The following is a 15,081-nucleotide window of genomic DNA, read 5'->3' on the forward strand; positions in this document are numbered from 1 at the left end:
CGATCGTGTTATTCCAAATAATTATAAAAGGGTAAAAATAATCATATCACAATTATGTATTTGTAGAGACTTAAATATCTGGTGGATGGCGGGCTATATTCAAATTTGCATTTAAATAACTTAGAAATAATCAGTGGAGCTGAATATCTGAATCACTGTTCATTTGAGTTGTATTCTGAAGTGAATCTTCTTTGAGCGCGATCAGAGTTTAGAGATTTGAATTTCGTATATTAAAGAAATGTTCGAACGAAACGTGTCTGACGCAAAGAGGTTTCACTTCTGCCACGTGCACGCGCTTTAATTTATTTTTAATTTCTACCAATTGTATTTTTTCTTTTTTTTTAGTCACATACCCAAACTTATTTTAAAGGAACGAATATGAGAATCGGTCCATAATTAGTTCTTATCAAAATCGGGCATAGCTTATTGTGAAACAAATTATTTAATAACTACCTACTTAAATATATTTTTTTATTTTATTTTCTATAATTTAAGTAAATTTTTTAGTAACATTTATATACTTAGATAAGTGAAAATGATGTTACTTAAACTTAAATAATTTACAATAAGCTATGTAACGAGTGTATACTTCTAAAGCAGCAACAATATTATTTCCACTTATGATTAGAATCAAGTGATTTATTTGAATATATATTATAATGGCGCCCGACGTGGGACACTAAATTACATTTATTAAACATTGTAAATTATACTTACTTAGTGTTGTATTAAACCAAATCATTACAAATAATATTTAGTTTTATTTATCCTAATTACTTATACTATTAACTGTTACGCAGACATCGAGGAACAGATCTGATATATTCTGATTCCAAAATATGTTCATATTACAATACACTTTTTTTTTCATTTAATACTTGTTTAAATCATATTATTAATAAAACTCAAAGCACTGTAACTGTTAGATAACATTAGTTTCCAAACTTTGAGTGAGACATAAATATCATTCGGATTTTTTTAAAAATGGAATTGAAAAATAATGTTTCAATCAAATATGAATGTATAATTATATCCAGCCCAATCGATACAATGTTTAGGAATCGTTATGAAATCTTGAATAAAATAATATTACTAAATCTTTATATAAATGGGCAAAGACAGAGCGCTTTAGTATATTATTCTTTTCAATTAATTTTTGTACCTAACTATTAACAAATTTTAGTGTTAACAAAAAATAAATTGAAATGAAGAGTGGATTTTTTTCTCGAAATTTTCTTATTCGTATACGTTTTTTTTTTTTCATAAAAGGTAAGCCAACGGTCAAATGTCGGTGGCCACAATCGCCCATAGGCTTTGGCGCTGTAATAAATATCAACCATTCCTTACACCGCCAACGCGCCAACGACCTGTGACGACGACGACGGGTGTTTTGTCCCTTGTGTTTTTTACACACTATACAATTCCGAATACTATGCGAAAACTAGATTTTAGCCATTTGGGTAATTTTCTAGTGCAACTTAATATTAAATGTGTATGTTAACTATGTATGGTATAGCATTTTATTATATTTTCTAGCCATAATTATATTCAATGAATATATTACTGAATCATATAATAATTTTCTATGAAAAATTTACATAGTGTGTAATGCAAGCTTATACGGCTTACGGGACTGGTGTAAACATCTGCACAAGCCAATCACACGGCCACCAAGATAGTTATTGATCAACACTTAATATACAAAAATATCAAAACCGACCGATTTTTATGAACAAATGAACTCATTTGACATAAGCCAATATTATAATGTCTTATGTCTGCGAATCCAAGAAAGTATATTGTTTGCTCCATGTGCACCGGATATATAAGACGTTTAATTTTATTGCATCGTAGGTTTCGTCATATATCATGAATAATGTCCGGAAGCGCAGGCGCATGCGCCGCAAATGTTACGATTATTGAAGCAACATTTTATATTATAATTTGTTCTTGGCGGTAGGGCTATTCTACTGTCAAACAGCAGTACCCAGTGTCGTCGTGTTCCGGTCTGAAGGGTGTAAGCCAGTGTAACTACAGGCACAAGAGACATAAAATCTTAGTTCCCAAGGTTCACATTGGTTTCACATTGGCGATGTAGGGAATGGTTAATATTTCTTACAGCGCTATTGTCTATGGGTGGTGGTGACCACTTACCATCAAGCGGCCCATTTGCTCGTCCGCCTACATATATACATATATAAAGTAATTTGTAATGATGAGATGTCGTCCTGACATATTACGGTCAATACCACAGGTCATATTGTAGTGAACACACACAGTCACTGCTCCCTAACTCTCATAACTCGTTGAACCGGATAAAGTTCAGGAGCAGGACTTTGGTGCTTGCGCTTTGGACTAGGTGCATTCCCAGGTTAGGACGGCCACATCAATCTTCCAGGTCCCGGGTTGTTACTGAGAAATGAGTAGAATATCTGAAGAGTACGTGGTACCTACCCAGACGGGCTAGCACGATGTCCTATCACCGAGTAAATGAATAACTTAACAAATAATAAGAGGGACATTTCTCGTCACATAACGAATGAACTAAAAAACGAAATAGGGGATATCAACATAAAGGGGAACGAGGGTTTACATCAATATATAGTCATAAAATTGTTTGTCTTGACTGACTATAAACACGCACACTATCGAGACTAGAAAGATGAAATTTTGATTAAAGTTTTAATAAAGGTTTTAGCTTTGTATCGATTTTATATGAATTTGGTGACAGATTTCAAGGCCAAACCACTGAATTGATTTGAATGAGCTTTACAGGAACCTTGAACTCCTAAGAAGGACGTAGACTTTTTTAGAAGTTCGAGCGAATCCGCGGACGACGACAGATATTTACATGTGTTTATTTTATTTGCAATAAATTTTGTTGACGCCTCGTCGGGACCATCCGCCTAGTCCACTGATCAGAGCTATATTGTATAAAACGAGTGTTAATTTTCAAAATGTAATATGCGACATTGACCATAACATTTATCAGATATACGTATCAAAATGGCGTATCACAGTAAGTCAGTTGTCAATATTTCACGAGTGATATACGACGTGAATTCTTACAGAATCACATTGCTGATTATATAAGTATGTAGCTAAAGATATGATCACAAAAAACAAAATGTATCACAAGTAACAATCCTAATTGTAATAAATATCATTTAAAAATACCGTATTCTGGAATAATGCTTAAATGTATAAAAAAAACTGTATAATATAAACGTCACCGTAATTTCATCGATATACCGTGCCTTCACTCGCGCTAGGTTGATTTATGAAGTGAACAAGTGCACACCGTAGTGACGATCTGACGATAAATATCGATATCGATACTTGATGTTTTTTTTGTATTATAAAAGTTGAATTTAGTAACATAAAATTGTGATTTTTTATGACTTTTATTTGTTCCAAAAAAGCACAGATCATTTCGGCAATGCCACGTGCGAAAATTTTGATTATGAATTTTATGATTACAGATGCTTTTATGTGATTCTTTATTGTTGTGTACAAATCTTATTACTTTTAAAAATTGCCTAGAAGGATTATTTGGTATCCGTAGCCCTTATAGCCACTTTTAAAATAAAAAACACCTTTTAGCATACCATGTAGCTGTAAGTAATTACTTCCACGCATCAGCACTGTAAAAACACTTAAAAACCGTAACACATTAATGCATTGAGTTGTTCTATCATTTGAAAAAGAAGTCACACTGACTCATGCACCCTTTGAACTGAAGCAGAAGAAGTATTAAATACCTTATCTAAAACGGGTATACACTATACAATGCACTATCCATTGCAAGATACATCGCTAACGTCAATATTCTAGTCAACATTTTGAATAGAAGCGTATTCAGGTTAACAATAAAATCCTTAATATAAATTAATTTTAATGACCCAACATATTTACAAGATTAGTTTTAAATAAAAATATATTTAATAAAAATAATAGTTATAGTAGTATGTTCGGTGATTTTATCGATACAGTATTTTGACGACTAGCAAACCCTAGCGGACTGACATATGGCTCTTAATCATATGAATAGTGAGCAACTACAAAACCGCTGAACCGACAAAAAATCTAAAATAACTGTGTTTTTAATCCCGATCTGGTTACTGAACTCTTCTCGATAAAAAAGAATATGTTTTTTTTTTAAAACACATGTCTACGAATGGGTTGAATTTTTTTCATAAAAGTGTCATTTCGATTCGAAATGGAAAGTTGAAGGTTTATTTAGTATTCCCAAACGGGTTTTAGTGATATTTTTAATTTTTTTTTTCTTTCATGATGCGCCAAGACATGTGGAAATGATTATGTTTTGTCATGCGACACACGTGAGAATTGTTTTTTTTTTTTTAATTTCAGATTTTATATGATGTGTTCGTTTTCATTTAAAAGACAAAGTTGTAATTTATACAGCCGAATAAATTGTATAATGTAAAATGTTATCTCTATTTACATATGAGTTTTATGATGCGTGAGTTTCTGCGCGATCAAACCTTGAAAGTTAGTTTGATTGTTATATAAACGAGCCATAATAAATACAGTTGCTTGAATTTGTTATCATAAGCCTAAATCAAAATTTTATCGTTGCTTTGTATTGATGACGAACGGAAAATACGGATAAATAAACGGAGAGTGAGTTACACGGACATTGTAATTACATAATGATATTTCTCACGTGATAACGTCCAATGTGTCATAAAATTTCATGAAACTGTAAACAAACTTAATATAAGTAATTTCTTTCCTACATTATATCTTGACTGCTGTGTTGATCTTGTGGCCTGATATACGGTCGCAGTCTAAGGTCCTGGGTTCTAACCCCGAGGCCGAAATTTTTTATTGGGTTTTTCTATTATCATTAGATAGTCCATTTAATGTCAATCTCTCTTATTTATTTCTTGAAGCATCAGAGAAGCGTTTAATAAAATAAGATTATTTCCTGTTTAATTTGTTGCAAAATCTGAATTATATTATTTAATGGTAACAAAATTATGAAATTAAATTTAAGTAGGTATGTATATGAAAAAAAAAAACTGTTTTCTTCTCAGTATTATAAGCAGCAGCAGCTAATCCACGTCATTGACGTTAATGAGTAGGTATGTTACAATTGCGATTGACTAGAAGAAGAGAGCCACAGCAAAATGTGGCGAAGAAATACACGCATTTTTTTTAAATACAAATCAATAGGCATAGTGGCGATTTATTTTTCAAATTATATTTATAAAGACAATTAAATTAATTAAAAAAAAATTGTCAACTAAATAAATACTAAAAATAATAATATATTGATAACCGAAATATATCGCATTAAAATTCTATTCTATTTTCGGTACTTGCCATAAGCATTTTATATACTATATAACACCGTTTATTTACATTGAAATTATTAACATTAAGTCCTTAAACATATACAAATATGATTTAAAAATAGTTACTGTATTAATCTTGACCGCGTGGAATGTTGGCAAGAATGCTAGCAGCATTTCCCCGTTGAATCGAAATTCCGATCCTCTGGGAAAAAAACGAACCACCCCTCCTGTCACCAGTGGAGGCAATAAGGGAGGTGTTATACTTTAAAAGAAGCTCTTTGCACTACTACTCCAAGATACAAGTGCTTCGAAAGCAAATGCAAAAATATAATTTGAAAAAAACAAATTATATTACATAATACTACAAGCCCGCCCCGACTTCGTACGGGTAAAACAAAGTTACTACAATACTTTCTTAGTAAGCGTCTACGTTGCCTAGGAGTAACTACATAATATGTTAAATTTCAAGTCAATCGGATACATATTATCGAACATCTCGTGATGAGACAGTCCATGAAATGATCCTAATATATCTGTTTCATTTGATCAGAACTTTATTTATTGATAATGAATTCAATTTTACAATAGTAACTATTTGCGAATCTATCTTTTTCTGGCATATTCTTCAAATATAAAACTCTAGCAGAAACTTTATTGATCCAAGAAATATTTACACTTAAGGAGAGACTTTAAGCGCATGCATTTCTACTGCGGTACAGCTTCTTTTTAACATAGGTAGGCGGACTCGTGAATGGGTCGTCTCATAGTAAATGGTCACCGCTGCTCATAGACGTTGGTACTGTTACGAATAATCATTCCTCATGTCGCCAATGCGCCAACAACCTTGAGAACTAATATGTTACGTCCTTTGCACCTGTAGCTACACCAGCCCGCTCACCCTTCAAAACCGTAACCATTACCAGGTATTAAATTATACATACGATGATTGGGTGGTGATTAGACCTACCCAGATGGCTTGCACCAAGCCTTAACACCAAGTGAAGGTACCGTACAAATAATGATTGCGTGTAGTGTTGCCAAGCATGCTAACATCGTTTGACATTTCGATAAATTAACTAAATCTACGTTCATTATTGTAATCAATATGATATTTTAAATATTTTTTTGCAAGTTAATTATACTTGGGTTATATTTACATTCGATTATATAAATAGTTTTATATATGAATTTCTCATTTTTATATTCGCGATAGAACCGCGGACGATGTGCTAAATTAATTCAAGGCTAATAATAAAATAAAGCTTTTTGCCTTTAACAATATTCTAAAATACATGATTACACAGTTGCTTTTATTAAATATTAAAACAACAAATCAAACAAATTTGACCTAGTCGTTACTCAGCAAACAAACTTTGCAACTCTATCTTGATTTTTCAACTCTCATCTTTTAATATTTTAGTAAAATACAATTGCATTAGACAAATATATATTAATGAAATTACAAAATCACGTTTTTACAATTTTATTTAATTAAATAAAAAGGTACATTAACAATATACCTACATATTTTAAACTAAAAAAAACATAGACTATATAACAATCATTGATATGTTATTATTAAAAATTAACATAATGTTCACAAATTAAATATATTATATATAATAATTATATAATGCAGGAAAATATGTACCTACTTCAGTTCACGTTTGGACTTATGTATGTTTTCTAAAAAAGTACCAACAATTTGCTGCAAGCAAAATAGTCTCTTTAAAAACGAAGGAAACATATAGATATATCTATTAGTTTTTTTTAATTTATTAGAGGTAGGTACCAACATCTCGCTTTTTAGGTGCCAATATGACTCACCTATTTACTTTTATTACGTTGAGGGTCATTTGTTAGATTTGACAAGCCTGTTCGCTTCATCTACCTTAGTCAAATAAATTCAAAAAAAGTTATAGTGTCATATTGACGTAAGTGTCATGCGTGTAAATGAATCTATGAATAGAGCTGCTTAATATCATTGGACACATGTTCTATACCTACAACTGCAAACATTATATTTATAAAATGCTTAGTATTTCTTAATACTTTCATTTTTCTGTAAACATTTTTTAAATACAAATCATTTTGCATCCACGGCCGTTTCTCAATCACTGTTGAGTTAAAAATAACTCAATCGTCCGAAAAGCGATCGTTAAAGGCATAAAAACTCGATTAAAAAAACAATCATATCTAGCTTTCAAAGGAGGTTTATTTATAAAGAGTTTTTCCATGTGCGCGGGCGTGAGGCGCAATTACTCCTTCTGTATTCTATTTATTTCTGTACGTCGACATCTGCGCGTGCGACGCTGTGATGGCGGTGATGTGTGCGGCCCGCTTTTATGCTTTCTCTGAGGAATGATTTATTTTTCATTAAAATTAATTATAATATTAACAATCATGAAAACCATGTACAATGGCAACAAAAATATATTTTTATAGCCAATAATTTTATAATGCGAATTGATTGTGTTACTTATTTTCCTAAATAATATTACGTTTAGCTTATTCCAATCGAAGTAGGAATAAAGATAAACAAACCTTAGATTTACTTATTTCATGCGATTTGCTAATAACTCAGCTATATTGTGCACTACTTAAAGTTTATGTTTCATAAATCTTTATTTATAATTTGACACTTACACTTAACTACATATGTCCACTTTAATTTTCTCTTTCAAAACCGATAACAGTTTTGTCTACGTTTGAAACGCCATTTTTCAAATCCATAGTGAATAACATAGATTAATCAAGCTCTCGACCAATTATATCGCGTCTATTTGCTGCCAAATATTGTTTATTTGCCTTTTCTCTTGTAATAGTTGGAATAGAATACATATATATAATACATAAGGCTCACGACTACGACTACGAATACGACACAAAATTAACCTTAAGGTCCATTAAAATGATTGTAATTTTTATTTTCTGGATTTTTATATTACTATAAAGTTTATTACATATTTAAGTATATGAATATTATAATATTTCTACTTTTTGTTAAATAGTAATTTTATATATAGTACGTATCTAGTTCAATACTAGGTAATAGTAGTAAAGGTAATTTATTTTCATAAATCTGTTAACCAACTATCTAATATCTAATAAAAAAATTATATATATTTATATATGTGTGTTTAGTTTGTATATGTGTATATATATTTCCTGGTTACAGAGTATCTAAAATTTATTAATATATTAAATATATATTATTTAACGAAGCGGCCCGCAGTTGGACAGCGGTGATGCGCGCGAGTGTGTTAATTTGGTGTACCACCGCGATGATCACTGCTCCTCAAACTTAAACCTTTCACTTGTGGCGCTATTATTATTACGAGACATTTTTAACAAGTGATTTTTTTAAATAAATATTATGTGAATTAGATTAAAATAATCGATATTTATAGAAATATAATTAAGAAAAAGGTTGTTTAGTGTTAATTAATTCATTGAGTATTGAATTCGCACTAGTTAAATTATTAATAATAATTGCACTAAAATATGATTAATTATTTAATATAATTTTAAAAGCTACTAAAAATAAATACTTCAGAAAAAATATTTATTTTAAAGGTATTTTTCTCGATAGAATGTACATTTCGGACCGGTTAGCTTTACTTTTAATACAGTTCTGTATATTGACGATTCAGAAGTGCTTGTAAAAATCTACTTGAATAAGGAATATTTTGATTTGATTAGTCATGAAAATTGACAATTGACCACAAAATTACAATTAACTTTTGATTGGTGTACGTTTATAGCGTCTTGTAAAATACAAATAAGAAATAAAATGTATACTGACAATTATTATAACTTTGACAATATCTGTACGCAACAAGTGTAAGCATCTCTCGAACGTATCGTGTCCTAGATAAGATGAAAAACAATAGTTAATTTAATACACCCATTAATCATACACTAGCCTTGAGTTCACTTTTTTTATGGAAATCCGCTCATATTATGAATAAGCTTCAGATATTATGTAGGTAACATTTTTTGACAATATTTTCGGCCATACTTTCAGTTTAATTTTAAATATATATTATCTATTATTTCTGTATATTTATTTTTCAATTCAATTGTATTTTTTTACACTGTGCGTGCATTGTGTAGTGTTATAATGTAACTTTATTTTTTTATAATAATATATTGGTTTTGCTGACTGTGATTAGTTATGCAACTTTAGTAAATAAATAAATAGATATAAACAAAAATACAGCAATGCCTATCAACAATTATCAACCCTCAAGTCCCTTTCATTATTATTAACTTTTAATAATTTATACTGTCACGATTAAGAGTTAAAAACGTTACCATGTAGGCTATTCCAGAGAGCTAAAAAAATCTGTATTAGTATTGTCATCCCTGCAATTTTGCCGTCTAAGGTGGTGGTCTACACGGCCCGTAAGGAAATCCATCTCTGGTTTTTTCAAAGTACATGACCATTTTATTGCAACTAAATTAATTATCTGTATAAAGCTTGGACAGAAAAATCAAGGCATTTAACATAACGAACTTTCTAGTACTTGAACTACTACTTGAATTGTTAGATGTAGTAATAGTACTACTTGTAATTACAGCATTAGAAGTAATGTTGTACGATAAAAAGTTCCCCAGTTAACAAATTTGTTTAACAATTTTTTTTAAATAAATGTAGTCAAAACTGATTTTGAGTGAGCCAGTACTACGGGCGCAAAGGACCTAGCACTTTAGTTCCCAAGGTTAATAGCGAACTTACGATATAATCTATATTAAAATTTTCACAGTGCCATTGTTAATGGGTGTCCACTTAGTATCAGATACCTTTTGTTAGTCTTATTATCAATTTTAAACCTGAAAAATAGATAAAAAGTGATAAGAACTTCAAAATGTCACGCAAAATAATAAAAAGGTATATTCGTGTGTCCCGCAATAAAGGATTTTTGAATATTTCAACTCGATGTAAATAAAAGTTAATAATGGTATTTTTGTACTCTGTCAAAAAAAAAAAAAATATAACCTACATATAAATAAATTAAATTTAAATTTGATTGTGATTAAACTTTCGTTAGGTATTCCATATACACCCGCGAAGGTAACTTCCTTAAAATGATATTTTTGTATAGTTTTTTTTGGGATAGCGGGCAAACGACCAAAAGTTCATCTGATAAAAGTGACTACTATGAAAATCTGCACCACCGGAAGGCTCGCAGTGCCTTGTCAACCTCTAAGATATAACTCTTGTTGAAGGTTCCCAAGTTTGTATGTTTTTCCTTCAATATAAACGTTTCATATAGACCCTTTTCTACTCGTAATATATAAAATGGAAGTAACATGTCATGTGCTCTCGTTACGTAAAAAAAGTTAAACGTCTGCGGGTCCGTGTCATTGGTAGTGACGTCTGTCACGTCTTATTTTAACTGTACATCATCTCTCATTACAGCTCATCACGCTCATACAAGGTTACATACAGACATTTATGTCAATAGGGTTTGTTTCGATCATAATGTACAGTTATTTTTTTTTTATATATATACATATAGTTTTCGGTATTTGTTTATGTAATACTTTTCTATTATTCCTGGCATTTATTATATTGTTTATTCGTTATCCTAAGTATTTTGTAAGAGCCGAGATGGCCCAGTGGTTAGAACGCGTACATCTTAACCGATGATTTCGGGTTCAAACCCAGGCATGCACCACTCAATTTTCATGTCTTAATTTGTGTTTATAATTCATCTCGTGCTCGACGGTGAAGGAAAACATCGTGAGGAAACCTGCATGTGTCTAATTTCAACGAAATTCTGCCACGTGTGTATTCCACCAAACCGCATTGGATCAGCGTGGTGGAATATGCTCCAAACCTTCTCCTCAAAGGGAGAGGAGGCCTTAGCCTAGCAGTGGGAAATTTACAGGCTGTTAATGTAAAAAAAATAAAGTATTTCGTAGTAGTAAGTATTTTTGGTAAAACTTAAGAAATTGTTTGTTTTACCAAAAATGGAAAATTTGAATTTCGAATAAACTATATTCGTTTAATGCTTGCCTGCCGATCGCTTACTTTCATTTCATTATTGATATATTTTTATCCGTTAAAACGGTTAAATCATATCTATGTGTGAGTTCACACGTGTCATGCATAAGTGCAACATGATAATAAAACGACACGACATCGGGACGTGCGTGTTTCACACAAACTGGAATGATTTAAGTCAATAATAGAAATGCAAAATTTATCCGACTCATCAGTCATAGGTTACAAATGTTATCTAGTGTAATTTCAGTAGTTTTTTACAATGATGCTCCAATCTCTCTAAATATCTTTTACAATCCCTCACAATCATCCAATTGTTTTCCTTATGACAGCTCAATCATTTTTAAAATAAGAAATAGTGTTACATGCCAGTATTAAATGTTATCCCATAAAATAATATTAACTAAAGTTGTACAAATTATTGATCAATTAATTACAGTAATAATTGTATATATTTATAATATGTAATATTATTAATGATATAATTAATTATAATATCCTATGACGTAGCACCGTATGGAGGCTAGGGCTAGTCTCGTAACACTAGATTGAGGGGCAAGGCGTACAAAGACTAAAATCTTGGATTAGAAAGTCAAATGATAATGATCCTTTGTTTTATAGACATTGACGCTGTAAGAAATATTAACCATTCCTTACATAAACAGCCGCCAGCCTTAGGAACTAAAATGTTTTATCCCTTAACTGTAGTTACACTGGCTCACTCGCAATACTATCTATTGCTGTTTGGCGGTAGAATATAAGATGACTAAGCACGCAGACGGGATTGATTAACCAAGAACTCATTCATTGAATTGAGAAATATTTTACTCAAACTTTACAAATAACCTATCACTTAAACTCGAATTTGAAATTTTAAATAAATAAATAAATATTGGACAATATCACATACATTACTCTGATCCCAATGTGAGTGGCGAAAGCACTTAAGAAAATCAGAAGTAACGACGGTACCACAAACACCCAGACCCAAGACAACATAGAAAACTAATGAACTTTTTCTACATTGACTCGGCCGGGATACGAACCCGGGACCTCGGAGTGGTGTACCCATGAAAACCGGTGTACACACTACACAACCACGGAGGTAAAGAGAACAAAAGTTTAATTTCAAATTTAAAGATAAATATTTACGTACCGTATGTGTGAACCCACCCTCTGTCTGTCTACACTGTACTGAAGTTACGCACTTTATGATCTTATTAGGTTTTATTTCATCAATGGCAACGTTATTGATATTAAAATAAATTATCTTTAACATCTGACTTCGATTTCGTTGATCACACAAAAATATATAAACATTAATAAAAAAAAAAATCTAACAAGAAAATAAAGTTATCGTTATTCGAATTTTAAAAATAATCTCATTGATATATATGTTTCGTAAACATATATTTATTATACGTAAAGTTGTAATTTCCACAGAATATATGAAACTAAGACAAATTTACGGACTAATAATAATAATAGTTATAATAGGTCCAAGTCTAAGGTTAGGCGTCGCAGGGACTAGGGGGGGTCTCAGTACCCCGAGAACCCCCTCTAGGTGTTGGAGGCCCGCATAGGCGGGCCGACCGTCAGGGCGTCACGGTAGCATGCGCAAGCGATCCCGTGGCGCCCACCGAAAGACGGAGAGGGTACCGCTGGTTTTTTAGTGGGTAAACCCGGCGTACCTGGGCGCACTCGGCGTCTAGGGCTCCGGGGAGTCCCACACACCCCCCCACCTTCCATCACGTGGGGGAAGCGCGTAATGCGTTTTTCCAGCGAGAAAAAAAAAAAAAATAAAGGTCCAAGTCTAATGTACAATGGGTGGCAGGTCCTTCTTAATGCAGGGTGCAGGGAGGGGCGCCTCGCTGATGATTGTCAATTTTAAAAAAGGCGCCCGGAAGGTCTCTTAAAATTTATTTTCAGGGTAAACGAGATAGCCGTGCTCTTTTTGTGATCAAGATGTTCGGTGAAAGGGATCCTTAGTTCTCGAGCCCGTATCTCATACCCTGGGTTTCTCTTTACTTCTATTATTAATTTCAATTGTTGTAACGAAATTTTCTTTTTGCCAAAGCCAATCTTGTGAGGACTGTTAAAATTAATTCACAATTATGGTCTACTATTAACGGGGACACCCTTATATTTGACAAGCTATTATTCCGCAAAGGATAAAAGAAAAATCACATAACAATTTCCTTTCGACGAAGCTTGTGGTTAACAATTCTAATTCAGTCAAAACTTATTAAGCTGAGCCGAGATGGCCCAGTGGTTAGAACGCGTACATCTTAACCGATGATTTTGGGTTCAAACCCAGGCAAGCACAACTGCATTTTCATGTGGTTAATTTGTGTTTATAATTCATCTCGCGCTCGGCGGTGAAGGAAAACATCGTGAGGAAACCTGCATGTGTCTAATTTCAACGAAATTCTGCCACATGTGTATTCCACCAACCCGCATTGGAGCAGCGTGGTGGAATATGCTCCAAACCTTCTCTGTATATATATATATATATATACCTGAGGAGAAAACGTATTTAATATCGTCTAATCACTGTATTAATTGATTCAATAATCGTACACCACAAAAATATCAAAGGGTTACAATAATTCATCTCGATTAAGAGCAAATGGGTTTGCAAGCAACCATCGCATTCGAGTCGCTTGTCAAAACATAACGGCTCGCGTTGCCATGACACTTACAACTCCATTCGGGGTGACCCGCTCTTAAAAGTAAATCATAAACATTATTGCCAACTACTCGATTCATTAATTATCTAAATCCACAACCAAAGTAACCGCGCTCCGTTATATATATATCGTGCCTGGAAGTCAACGAGTATCAGCTCCACGCTTTATTGAATGCAGCCTCGTTTGCGCACAAACTCGCGTACTATAGTATGTCTTGCGTGGTTGGCTGTACTCCCTTAAGATTACCCGCCGTGCTCGAAATCGATCAAGATGACATTATTATTATTATTATTGTCAAATGACGACACTTCTTGAAACAGAACAACTAAGTACCACTGCTGGGCTAAAGCCATCATTCAGCTTCTCATTTCTTAGGAGCTTCCGCGATGCACCTTCACCGAACACCACTAATAAACTAACGCATATGAATTGCTCGGATTTGAAACCGCAATATTGAATTAAGATTCACTTAAACCACTGGACCCCTGGGCTAAGCTAAGATCATTGATTACACGTGTTGCATATGTTTACCCATTATTAGGATAATAACCTCGCGATAGCAACAATGTATTGACGCTTAACTTTGACCCTAGGTCACCTAGAGATACCTAATTACGTCTAAGTCTACGTTACATACTGGAAAACGTTTGCTGAGTAATTCGTACTGATGTTCGACACATTACACTCGTGTAATAAATAAATATATATATAATAAATAAATTCCAACTCTTGGGTTGACACTTTATTTTTGCACCACACTAATTTAATTCGAGTTGGTGGGTAACAGTATGCAGCCGATACACAGCATGTTCCTGCCCCATTAACTATGAGATAAATTATAAATTAAGTACGTGAAAATTCAGCGTTGCCTGCCCGAATTTGAACCTTCAGTTAATATTGACGTGTTTTAAACATTGAGATATCTCGGCTCCTGTTTTTATCAGTCTAATTGTTAGCCATCATCTGCGATTTTGTAAAACAACTAAACCAAAAAGGCGTATGCATATTGTGTTGAAAAAAGAAACAAAAATTAAAATATTCATATAAAAACTTCTTT

The sequence above is a fragment of the Vanessa tameamea genome, chromosome 26, assembly GCF_037043105.1.
Source record: "Vanessa tameamea isolate UH-Manoa-2023 chromosome 26, ilVanTame1 primary haplotype, whole genome shotgun sequence".
Taxonomy (NCBI): domain Eukaryota; kingdom Metazoa; phylum Arthropoda; class Insecta; order Lepidoptera; family Nymphalidae; genus Vanessa; species Vanessa tameamea.